Source organism: Cervus canadensis, chromosome 7, assembly GCF_019320065.1.
Source record: "Cervus canadensis isolate Bull #8, Minnesota chromosome 7, ASM1932006v1, whole genome shotgun sequence".
NCBI classification, from domain to species: Eukaryota; Metazoa; Chordata; class Mammalia; order Artiodactyla; family Cervidae; genus Cervus; species Cervus canadensis.
The window spans coordinates 35,500,927-35,513,599 of NC_057392.1; the positions used below are offsets into that span (position 1 = coordinate 35,500,927).

The following is a 12,673-nucleotide window of genomic DNA, read 5'->3' on the forward strand; positions in this document are numbered from 1 at the left end:
TTATTAACGTGCTGTATAATATTTTGTAGAATGGGTTTACCATGGTTTCCTAGACTGTTAGTTCATTTCTATTGTTTTATTACAAACAGTATTGTGGTGAACAGCCTGATCATGCTTGCTTAAGCTCATGTGTGGCTCTTTCTCACATAGGTAATGGAATTTCAGGGTCAAACATTTAAATTTCCATAATCATAACAACAACTAGCATTTGCCGAATATATAATACTTGTTCTAAATACTGTGTATTTTTACATTTATTTTCTCTTTGGTTCTCACAGAAATTTGCTGCCATAATTATTCTTACTGTGTACATGAGGAAGCTAAAGAAAAGTGACTCCAAGTCATAGAACTAAGTGGTAGAACCAAGATATGAACCCAGGTAGCTTAATTGCAGAGATCTTGGTCCTAACTACCTCACTATATTGATTCAGTGATCTCTTTTCCATCATCATGAGGGGAAAAACTACACTACTAAATATTTGTCTTACAGTGTGCTCTGTTGTATTAAGGAAAGGTTAATTGTGGTACTATTAGTTGTTTTTGTTTCTAGCATATGTTCTGTGCCCCAGCAGCTTAGAGATATCATTATCCAGAACTCCTCCCAAATTGAGGTTCCTATTACTATTATTTTGGCCCCACTGCATGACTTGTGGGATCTCACTTCCCTGACCAGAGACTGAACCCAGGCCATGGCTGTGAAAGCCTGAAATCCTAACTGCTAGGCCACCAGGGACCTCCCTAGGTTGTTATTGAAGCAAGATTTATTAATAGATTTTTAAAGTTGGATATCTAAAAAGGAATAAAATGAGGTGGTAATTTATATAAATTGTCCAGAAAGATGGGAGTGTTAAGGAACTAAGAATGTGGTTTTAACATACAAGAGTGGATAAAGTTGTTAACAAAGTATCAAGTTTAAAAGGTGGAAATTGGTAAGCATAACACTGTGGTGAAAAACAGATGGACTAGAAGATTTTTCTTATAAGAAGAGGATATAGAGAGTAGTAAATAATGATCATTTATTTTTTATTTATTTATTTATTAAAGGTCACTTATTATATATATGATTGTGGTTGAAAGAGTTCCTAGCTATATCCCTTTTATAAAAAGCTTTGCTTTTTGAAGAATATTATATAAACAAGGTTATTAATTGGAAAAATATTACTTTAAAATCTTTCTATGAAAAGTATAAACACCCCAAATATTTTTTTTTGGCATTTTATTTAATAAATCAAACATGGAACTGAGCTTTCTCATTCCTAAAAATAACCAGTCAATCATGAAAAGTCACTAACTAGAGGAACAGAAGAGATGATATGCTGAGATACTGTATTTAGTGCTGCCACTTGTTATATTTTCTCATAAAGCTTATTTTAAGGTGTGATTTTGCAAAAATCCATTATATACTGAAGATGAGATAGGGCTAAAAGAAGACATGGAATAATAGATTGAAGCTACTGGTTTTCTTCTACAACATGCAAAGCAAATGAATGTTTGTTCACATGGATGTTTTATGATTATTTGACATTAGGTATTTATGGATTTTTTTAGAAGACTGTGAAAGATAATATCATTTTATTTATTTTATTTTTTTTGATGATATTTTAAATTAGGATCCTTAAAATGAATCTATCTCTGACATCCACTTGCATTTTTTCTTATTCTTTATGTATATTTGGCTCAGATGGCTACCAGTCATATCTATTTGCAAAGTTTAGAATAAATAAAATTTTAACTTTTGTCTTAAGTTTATTAGATTGAGTTTAATAAACTACAATGAGCATAAATAGCTACCCATTTCAAGCTCATTTCCCTAGTAAATATTGATAAAATGATTTTTCTCTAAGATCTAATTTTAAAAGACCCCTTGTTCATGCACCAGTTGCCTTGTTTTCTCCAACTGTAAGAACTTCCTTGGTGACTCAGACAGTAAAGAATCTGCCTTTACCTGGTTTGATCCCTGGGTCTGGAAGATCCCCTGGAGAAGAGAATGGCTACCCACTCTAGTATGGGTTTCCCGGGTAGAGGATGGTAGAGGATCTGCTTGCAGTGCAAGAGCTGCAGATTACATCCCTGGGTTGGGAAGATCCCCTGGAGGAGGGCATGGCAACCCACTTCAGTATTCTTGCCTGGAGAATCCCATGGACAGAGGAGCCTGGCAGGCCACAGTCCACAGGGTCATAGAGTCGGACACAACTGAAGTGACTTAGCATAGCAGCACCCACTTCAGTATTCCTGTCTGGAGAATTCCACTGACAGAAGACCCTGACAGGTCCATGGGGTCGCCAAGAGTCAGACGCATCTGACCAATTAACACACACACACTTCTACTCTAGTGAAAAGTTTAACAAAAATAGCGTATAAACTAGGCAATGGTGACCTGCTAGTTTGCTTTGACCATAGCAAGTGCCAGGAGACTGTTATGACAGATAGTTTCCCCTTTTTCTTCTGTAATAGTAAAATTGACCTATTATTTGTCTTTGCAGTTTTTCTTCACATCTTTTGCTGCCAGGGATAGAAGTTACCTCAGTATCTTTAGGTTGTGGCAGAATGTACTATTAGACAAGGTAAGTGTTCACACCAGAGATTGGTGCTTATTATAATACCAACCTCCCAATGTGTGCCTAACCAGTGTTTGTGAGTTGAAAGCTCCTTTTTATTTTCCTGGGGTTAATTTTGACTAGACTATTCAAATCCAAGAAGAAACTTGAAGCAAAGCAAAATCCATAGTTACAAGTTAAGATGTTAATTGAAATCCCCAGGGTAACCACTGAGAAAATAACTTAAAAATAAATTACCATCCAAAATAAGGTAAACGAAACATAAAGGGAATGAAAATAGATAGTCAATAAAAGATACATTAGATTTATTATTTTTATTTATTTATTTATTTTTCCATTTATTTTTATTAGTTGGAGAACAATTGTATACCAACAAATTAATTAACTTAGATGAAATGGGAAAATACCTAGAAAGTCACAAACTATCGAAACTGACTCAATCAGAAATAGAAAATCTGAATAGACCTATAACTAGGAAAGAGACTGAATTAGTAATCAAAAATCTACCGACAGAGAAAAACTCAGTACCAGATGGCTTCATTGATTAATCTGTGAAATGTTACAGTAGAATTAACACCAATCTGTCACAAAACATTCCAAAAAGGAGTTCCCAACTTACTCTATGAAGGCAGTATTATTACCGTGATACCAAAACCAGACAAAGAACATCACAAGAAAACTACAGACCAATATTTATGTTCATTGTGTCTATGAATGTGGAAACAAAAATCCTCAAGAAAATATTAGCAAGCCAAAATCAGCAACATAAAAAAAGATTATATACCATGATTTATTCAAGGTTGTTCAACACGTGAAAATCAATGTAATAAACTATTAGTAGAATAGAGGACAAAAAACATGATCATGTCAATCAGTACAGAAAAAATTTTTGACAAAATACAACATCCTTTCATGATTAAAAAAACAAAACAAAACAAGCTAGGGCTAGCAAGGAATTTCATCAGTTGGATAAAGTTCATAGCCACATATTTACTGGTGAGAGACTATAGTCGTTCCCCTTTAAGGTCCGGAATAAGACAAGAATGTCCCTTCTTGCCACTTCTATCCAATGTTGTATTGAAGGTTCTAGCTAGGAAAATTAGACAAGGAAAAAAAGTAAAAGACATCTACTTTAAAAATGGAGAAATAAAACTATGTCCATTGACAGATGACATGTTTTTCTATAAATAAAATCCCAAGAAAACCAATAAAAATGTGCTAGAACCAATAAATAAATTCAGCAATTGTTGGAAGAAATTAAAGGCAACTTAAGTAACAGAAAAGAATCTCATGCTTATGGATTAGATAACTTAATATTGCTAGAATGACAATACTCCACAAATTAAGCTGCAGATTTAATACAATCCCTATCAGAATCCCAACTGGCATTTTTATAGAAATTGACAGGCGGATCCTAAAATTCATATGGACATGTAAGTTACCCAGAATAGCAAAAACAGTCTTGAAAAAGAAGAACAAAGTTAGATGAATTAGTCTGTTAGGTCTGCCATGACAAAATGCCATCAACTGAACAGCTTAAACAACAGAAATTTATTTTCTTAGAGTTTTGGAACCCAAAGGCCCCCATCTTCAAATACCATTACATTGGGAGTTGGGGCTTCAACATATGGATTGTAGGTGGACACAATTCAGACTAGAGCAACCTCATTTAATTTTCTCCTTAAAATCTCTATATCCAAGTATAGCCATATTAGGGGTTAGAGTTTCAACATGTGAATTTGGGGGAATACAATTAGGTTCATAACACTAGAAGACTTATGCTTCTTGATTTCAATGTTTACTACAAACCAGTAATCAAGGCAGTATACCTGCTGGCAAAAGTCTAGACATACAGATTAGTGGCATAGAATTGAGAATCTAGAAATCTTATCAGTCATAAATTGATTTTTGACAAGGGTGCCAAAACAATTCAGTGAGGAAAGAATCGTGCTGGATTCACTAAATGGTTTGCTGTTGTAATAACTAGATATCAACATGCAAAAGAGTGAACTTTAACCCCTACGTCATACCATATACAAAAATTAACTCAAAATGGATCATAGGCTTAAATGCAGGTCTAAAAGTATAACATTATCAGAAGAAACTCTAGGTGTAAATAGTTATGACCTTTGGATTAGACAGTGGTTTCTTAGCTATGATATTGAAAGCTCAAGTGACAAGACTTCCCTGGTGGTCCAGTGGTGAAGGCTCCATGCTTCCAATGCAGAGGGCGTAGGTTTGATCCCTGGCCAGGGAGCTAATATCCCACATGCTGCACAGCCAAAAAGCTCAAGTGGCAAAAGAAAAAAAATACATAAATTCAATTTCATCAAAATTAAAAGCTTTTGTGTTTGATGGGGCCCATCATGAAAGGGAAAAGACAACTAACTCATAGATTGGGAGAAAATATGTGCAAATTATATATCTGAGGAGGTATTTGTATCCAGAATACATGAAGAACTCTTACAACTCAACAGGAAAAAGACAAATAGCCAAGTGAAAAATGGGCAAAGGTTTTGAGTAGTAATTTCTCCAAAGAACATATGCAAATGACCAAGTACATGCAAAGATGCTTAGGGTCATTAGCTATTAGAGAAACATACATCAGAACTACAATGAGTTATACCACTTCACACCCACTGGGATGGCTAAAATAAAAAGACAGACATTAACAAATGTTGAACATGTGGTTAAACTGGAGCCCTCATGCATTGCTGGTGGCATTGTAAAACTTTGAAATATTTGAAAAACAGTTTGGCAGTTCCTCAAAATGTTGAATATAGAGCTACCATATGACTCAGCAATTCCATTTCTGGGTTTATGCAAGAAAATTAAAAGTATATGGTTCACACAGAAACTTGCAATCAAATATTCATAGCATTATTCATAGTGGCCAAAAATGGAAGTATCAACAGATGAAGTATGCATAAAAATACACAAAATGTATATTCATACCATGGAATATTATTTAGCAATAAAAATGAGTGAAGTATGGATACATGGTACAACATGGTAAACCTTGAAACATTATGCTATGTGAATGAAGCCAGTCCTAAATGAACACACATTATATGATTCTATTTTAATTAAATGTCCAGAACAGGCAAATTGATAGAAGTTGAAAATAAATTTGTTGCTAGGGAGAGGGAGGAATGTTGGGTGACTGCTAATGAATTTGGATATCTTTTCAGGTTGATGAAAATATTCTAAAGTTAGTAGTGATAGTTGTACAACTCAGGATATGCTAAATACTACTGATATGTATGCTTTTAGGAAAGTGAATGTAATGGTATGTGAAGTATAGCTTAGTAGAACTGTTATTTTTTATTTTTTTTTTGACAGATATTTATTTCTCTATAGCCATTATTTTGCAATAACATTAAAAATATTTTATGTTGGAGTATATTTGATTTACAATGTTGTGTTTTGGGTATACTGCAAAGTGGTTTAATTATACATATACATATATCTTAGCTTCCCTGGTGACACAGATGGTAAAGAATCTGTCTGCAATGTGGGAGACCTGGGTTCAATCCCCGGGTTGGGAAGATCCCCTGGAGAAGGGCATGGCAACCTACTCCAGTCTTCCGGCCCGAAGAATCCCCATTGTCAGAGGTGCCTGGCGGGCTACAGTCCATGGGGTCGCAAAGAGTTGGACATGACTGAGTGACTACAGTGCAGCACATGGATATATTTGTTCTTTTTCAACTTCTTTTCCATATAGGTTATTGCAGAGTATTGAGTAGTGTGCTATATATAGCATGTCTTTGTTGATTATCTATTTTATATATAGTTATATCTGTTAATCCCAAATTTCTAATTTATCCCCCCTGCGCCACCTTTCCCCTTTGTTAAACATGTTTGTTTTCTAAATCTCTGTGTCTGTTTCTGTTTTGTAAGTTCATTTGTATCATTTCCCTAGATTCCACATATAAGTGATATCATGTGATATTTGTCTTTGACTTCCCTTAGTGTGATAATCTTTAGGTCCATCCATGTTGCTGCAAATGGCATTATTTCATTCTTTTTTATGCCTGAGTAACATTCCAGTATATGTATGTACCACATCTTCTTTATCCATTCATCTGTTGATGGACATTTAGGTTGCTTCCATATTTTAGCTATTGTAAGTAGTACTGCAGTGAACATTGGGGTGCATGTATATTTTCGAATTATGGTTTTCTCTGGATATATGCCCAGGAGTGGAATTGCTGGATCATATGGTAGCTCTATTTTTAGTTTTTTTAAGGAAGCTCCATACTGTATGCTTTTAGAAAAGTGAATTTTATGATATGTAAATTATAGCTCAGTAAAGCTGTTATTTAAAAAAAATATGGCTTGAAGGAAGAGTAGAGATTTCCAGATTATAAGAAAGGCTCCTTCTTTGCAGCAGGAGTTTAAACACCACTGTCAGAAACCTTACCTCCTTTCCTTACCACCACCCAGCTAAGCCCCTCACTAGAGTGCTCTTAGGATTGAATAGCTTCTAAATTTTCAGGCAGCTGCTGAGGTCTGGGTATTTCAAACAGTGCTCTGCTTGAATGCTCTCTCTTTCCCTCAATGCTGGGGGACTCAAAGTGACCTGGAAATCAGGAGATGGAGAGAGAGGAGAGAGGTGGGTAAGGGTGGGGGTGGGGGATCTTGTGAAGCCCAGCCCCTCCTCCCTCCTTAAGTGAAAAGACAAGGTGGGCAGGGCAGCCTCAAGGCCAACCTCCTCCTACCTCCTTAAGTCTATTGTCGTTTGGGTATCCAGTCTCCCCAGAGCCCCATGCCCGTGCTTCTACATGGGAGATGCTTAAGGTGGTGGGCCCAAGGATGCTGGGTCCAGTAGTGCATGGCAACCACTTGGGGAGAGGACCAAGCAAATGCAGTAAGCCCTAAGCACCGGCAACTCCACTCTGCCCTCTTCCAGGTCATGATGCTGGAAGGCCCCACCTCACCTCCTGGGCTGCTCTTACTGGCAGGGGCTGAAAACTCCAGTATTGCCCTAGGGACATATTGTGCTTAATCCTGCCCTCCAAATACCAAGTGTTTTCCAAGTGCATTCCCTCATTCTAACAAGGAGCCTGAGACTGCTACTGCAGTTTGTGTTTGTTTTACCCTGGATCTGAGCATCCTCTCCAAATCACTTTTTTTTTTTTTTCTTAATGTCTTTTTTTTTTTTTTTTCATTTCTTTTATTAGTTGGAGGCTAATTACTTCACAACATTGCAGTGGGTTTTGTCATACATTGACATGAATCAGCCATGGAGTTACATGTATTCCTCATGCCTATCCCCCCTCCCACCTCCCTCTCCACCCGATTCCTCTGGGTCTTCCCAGTGCACCAGGCTCGAGCACTTGTCTCATGCATCCCACCTGGGCTGGTGATCTGTTTCACTATAGATAATATACATGCTGTTCTCTCGAAACATCCCACCCTCACCTTCTCCCATAGAGTCCAGAAGTCTGTTCTGTACATCTGTGTCTCTTTTTCTGTTTTGCATTTAGGGTTATCATTACCATCTTTCTAAATTCCATATATATGTGTTAGTATGCTGTAATGTTCTTTATCTTTCTGTCTTACTTCACTCTGTATAATGGGCTCCAGTTTCATCCATCTCATTAGAACTGATTCAAATGAATTCTTTTTAAAGGCTGAGTAATATTCCATGGTGTATATGTACCACAGCTTCCTTATCCATTCGTCTGCTGATGGGCATCTAGGTTGCTTCCATGTCCTGGCTATTATAAACTATAAGTAAGGTGAAAAGACAGCCCTCAGATTGGGAGAAAATAATAGCAAATGAAGCAACAGACAAAGGATTAATCTCCAAATCACTTTTGCACTTATCACATGCAAGTGAGTTGGGATCAGTTCAGTTCAGTTCAATTCAGTGGCTCAGTTGTGTCTGACTCTTTGCGACCTCATGAATCGCAGCATGCCAGGCCTCCCTGTCCATCACCAACTGCCGGAGTTTACTCAAACTCATGCCCATCGAGTCGGTGATGGCATCCAGCCATCTCATCCTCTGTCGTCCCCTTCTCCTCCTGCCCCCAATCCCTCCCAGCATCAGGGTCTTTTCCAATGAATCAACTCTTTGCATGAGGTGGCCGAAGTACTGGAGTTTCAGCTTCAGCATCAGTCCTTCCAATGAACACCCAGGACTGATCTCCTTTAGGATGGACTGGTTTGATCTCCTTGCAGTCCAAGGGACTCTCAAGAGTCTTCTCCAACACCACAGTTCAAAAGCATCAATTTTTTGGCACTCAGCTTTCTTCACAGTCCAACTCTCACATCCATACATGACCACTGGAAAAACCATAGCCTTGACCAGATGGACCTTTGTTGGCAAAGTAATGTCTCTGCTTTTTAATATGCTATCTAGGTTGGTCATAACTTTCCTTCCAAGAAGTACATGTCTTTTAATTTCATGGCTGCAGTCACCATCTGCAGTGATTTTGAGCCCCCAAAAATAAAGTCTGACACTGTTTCCACTGTCTCCCTATCTATTTGCCATGAAGTGATGGGACCAGATGCCATGATCTTAGTTTTCTGAATGTTGAGCTTTAAGCCAACTTTTTCACTCTCCTCTTTCACTTTCATCAAGAGGCTTTTTATTTCCTCTTCACTCGCTGCCATAAGGGTGGTGTCATCTGCATATCTGTTTCTGTTAGGTCCACACCATTTCTGTCCTTTATTGAACCCATCTTTGCATGAAATGTTCCCTTAGTATCTCTAATATTCTGAAGAGATCTCTACTCTTTCCTATTCTATTGTTTTCCTCTGTTTCTTTGCATTGATCGCTGAGGAAGGCTTTCTTATCTCTCCTGGCTATTCTTTGGAACTCTGCATTCAAATGGGAATATCTTTCCTTTTCTCCTTTGCTTTTTGCTTCTCTTCTTTTCACAGCTATTTGTAAGGCCTTCTCAGACAGCCATTTTGCTTTTTTGCATTTCTTTTCCATGGGGATGGTCTTGATCCCTGTCTCCTGTACAATGTCACGAACCGCCGTCCATAGTTCATCAGGCTTTCTATCAGATCTCGTCCCTTAAATCTATTTCTCACTTCCACTGTGTAATCATAAGGGATTTGATTTAGGTCATACCTGAATGGTCTAGTGGTTTTCCCTACTTTCTTCAGTTTAAGTCTGAATTTGGCAATAAGGAGTTCATGATCTGAGCCACAGTCAGCTCCTGGTCTTGTTTTTGCTAACTGTATGCATCCTCACAAAAACAAATACCTCCAGGCTTACAGAAGAGCTAGGAGAAACTGAGATCTGAAATTTAATGGTCAAAGGAAAGAAAAAAGCTCTTTAAAGTGGGTGAAAGAGAGGGACTTGCAGAATACTTCTGAGGCCGTCATAGCCAAGTAACATTTTGTCTATAGATTGCGAATAAAAGCTAACCCTTTTTGAAAACTTCCTGATGTCTCCTGTGTTTTTGATGTAAGAGGATTATCACCATCTTTACTGTGGTTATATCTTTCAAATCTTTGCATTGCTTGGTTATCTTTAACATTGAACATGCAACTCTATTTCAAGTGGACAGTATACTCTCGTTTAAAATGATTTTTTTTTTTGGCTATACCACATGGCTTGTGGGATCTTAGTTCCCCAACCAGAAATTGAACTCGTACCCTCAGCAGTGAAAGCACAGAGTCCTAACCACTAGACTACCAGGAAATATCCCTGTACTCTCATTTTAATAAAGAGAATGGTTACTGTTTCTTTTCTATACTATGACAAAAATCAATGTTTATGCATGTATGTTAAATGCATGCAAACTTAATGAAAGTTGAAGGTGAGATCTCAGTTTTAAAACTGTCCTAATTGGATTTTAAATGCTGTAGAATTCACCAAGAGAAGGAATTTGAGAAGAGAATCAACAGCAGAGCTACTCTTCCTGTACTCTCTTAGTGATCTTTGAAGAACAGTCCTTTTTAACATATTAATATCTGTAACAATAATGGTAACTCCCACTTAGGAAGTATTAGGTGCCAGGCATAGGGCTAGGTGCTTGATGTAGTCTTAGTGTTGTCCATAATTTTGTGAGCCATAATTATCTTCTAGTTTTTCAAAGTGATAAGCCACATTGGTTAGATTCATTGATCTTTTGTAATCCTATATTTAAAAAGAGAAGGTAAAAACCCAAATCCACAAATTATACAGCCTAACTACAAAATTCTAGAAAAAACAGAAGTAATTTGAAAGCAAATTTTGTGTATATTCAAACTGCTTTTAGATAGTTAAAGTTCAGAATATTGTAATCATATTTATTTGTAATTCAGGAATTTGAGAGTGAAATAAGTGTTATTTTTGCTTACATTTGCCTAAGAAAGCCTTAAAGCATATTAATCTAGATAAAAGATTACTCCATTAGGATCGATTAAAGCAACAGGATGATTTTCTCTTTGTGTGTGTATGTTATGTATGTGTATATTTAATTTCTCCAGCAAGATAAATCTACAAGAGGGGAAAAAAGCCTGAGGAAGATATGATGCCTTTGAGAACGAATGTTTTTAAAAGTACATTTTTTCCCCATTCATACACTTCCTCTGATGCTTTCCTTCAGAAAGGGCAGTTTATTTCAGATATTTGACTTAGTTTACTTACTGTAAGTCTCCAGTGTTTAGACGTGTGTCTAAAGTGTCACCACGTCATTCATGCTGTAGTTGATAGCGCTTCAGCTTAGTTCACAGCCTTTGAATTTAACACCTTCTTGAAGACAGCACATTGAGTGGTTGGAATTTGTGGGGCCAGAAGACAGTGACAGCTCTCTTCTGGGATACAATTAGTGTTTTCTATATTTTTTAAAGAACCTCAGCCTTTCTCCCACTCTGATGCTGCTGCTAAGTCACTTCAGTTGTGTCTGACCCTGTGAGACCCCATAGACGGCAGCCCACCAGGCTCCCTGTCCCTGGGATTCTCAAAGCAAGAACACTGGAGTGGGTTGCCATTTCCTTCTCCAATGTGTAAAAGGGAAAAGTGAAAGTGAAGTCGCTCAGTCGTGTCCAACTTGTAGTGACCCGATGGACTGCAGCCAACCAGGCTCCTCTGTCCATGGGATTTTCCAGGCAAGAGTACTGGAGTGGGGTGCCATTGCGTTCCCCCACTCTAGTCCTCCACTATTTGGTTGAGGTTAAGCTGCTCCCCCTTCCATGTTTTGTGTTAGAGCCAGACCATCAAATCTAAAATTTTATGATCTGGCCTCAATCCACCACAACATCATTACTATTTTTATGTTTCTAGTGATATTATCATATTGTTAGATTTAGGATTACTGATACTATTAATATAGGCAGGATGTGTACAGAAATCAAACTGTTCTTTTTGCACTGTTTTTCCTCTGAGAGACATAACAGTGATGTCTCTTGCCAGTGCATGGGGCTATTGGGAAACTCACTCTCCATGGAAATTTAAGAGTGCATACTGAGATTGAGGTTATTGGTTATCAATAACCTCAGATATAGAGATGATACCAGACTTACGGCAGGAAACGAAGAAGAACTAAAGAGCCTCTTGATGAAAGTGAAAGAGGAGAGTGAAAAAGTTGGCTTAAAACTCAACATTCAGAAAACTAAGATCATGGTATCTGGTCCCATCACTTCATGGCAAATAGACAGGAAAACAGTGGAAACAGTGAGAGACTTCATTTTCTTGGGCTTCAAAATCACTACAGATGGTGACTGCAGCCATGAAATTAAAAGACACTTGCTCCTTGGAAGAAAACCTAGACAGCCCAACCTAGACAGCATATTAAAAAGCAGAGACATTACTTTGCCAACAAAGGTCCATCTATTCAAAGCTTTGGGTTTTCCAATAGTTATGTATAGATGTGAGAGTTGCACTATAAGGAAAACTGACACCGAGGAATTGATGCTTTTGAACTGTGGTGTTGGCAAAGACTCTTGAGAGTCCCTTAGATTGCAAGGAGATCAAACCAGTCCATCCTAAGGAAATCAGGAATATTCATTGAAGGACTGATGCTGAAGCTGAAACTCCAACACTTTGGTCACCTGATGCGAAGAACTGACTCACTGGAAAAGACCCTGTTGCCGGGAAAGATTGAAGGCAGGAGGAGACGGGGACAATAGAGGATGAGTTGGTTGGATGGCATCACTGACTCTATGGACAT

The 12,673-nt window shown here is 37.7% G+C and overlaps 1 protein-coding gene across 15 annotated transcripts in view; it reads left to right on the top strand.

The window, feature by feature from the left end:
* GRAMD1C (GRAM domain containing 1C) overlaps nt 1–12,673 on the top strand; it is a 105,088-nt gene that overhangs the window by 48,201 nt on the left and 44,214 nt on the right. For 13 of the 15 annotated variants that reach the window (XM_043474873.1, XM_043474889.1, XM_043474887.1 and 10 more), the window contains one exon: nt 2,484–2,564. The exons of 1 other annotated variant lie outside the window; for it this stretch is intronic. The gene's annotated coding sequence lies outside the window, so the exon portion shown is untranslated. Of the gene's footprint in view, nt 1–278; nt 380–2,483; nt 2,565–12,673 lie in introns of all 15 variants that reach the window. One more of the 15 variants, XM_043474877.1, reaches the window with a different exon arrangement.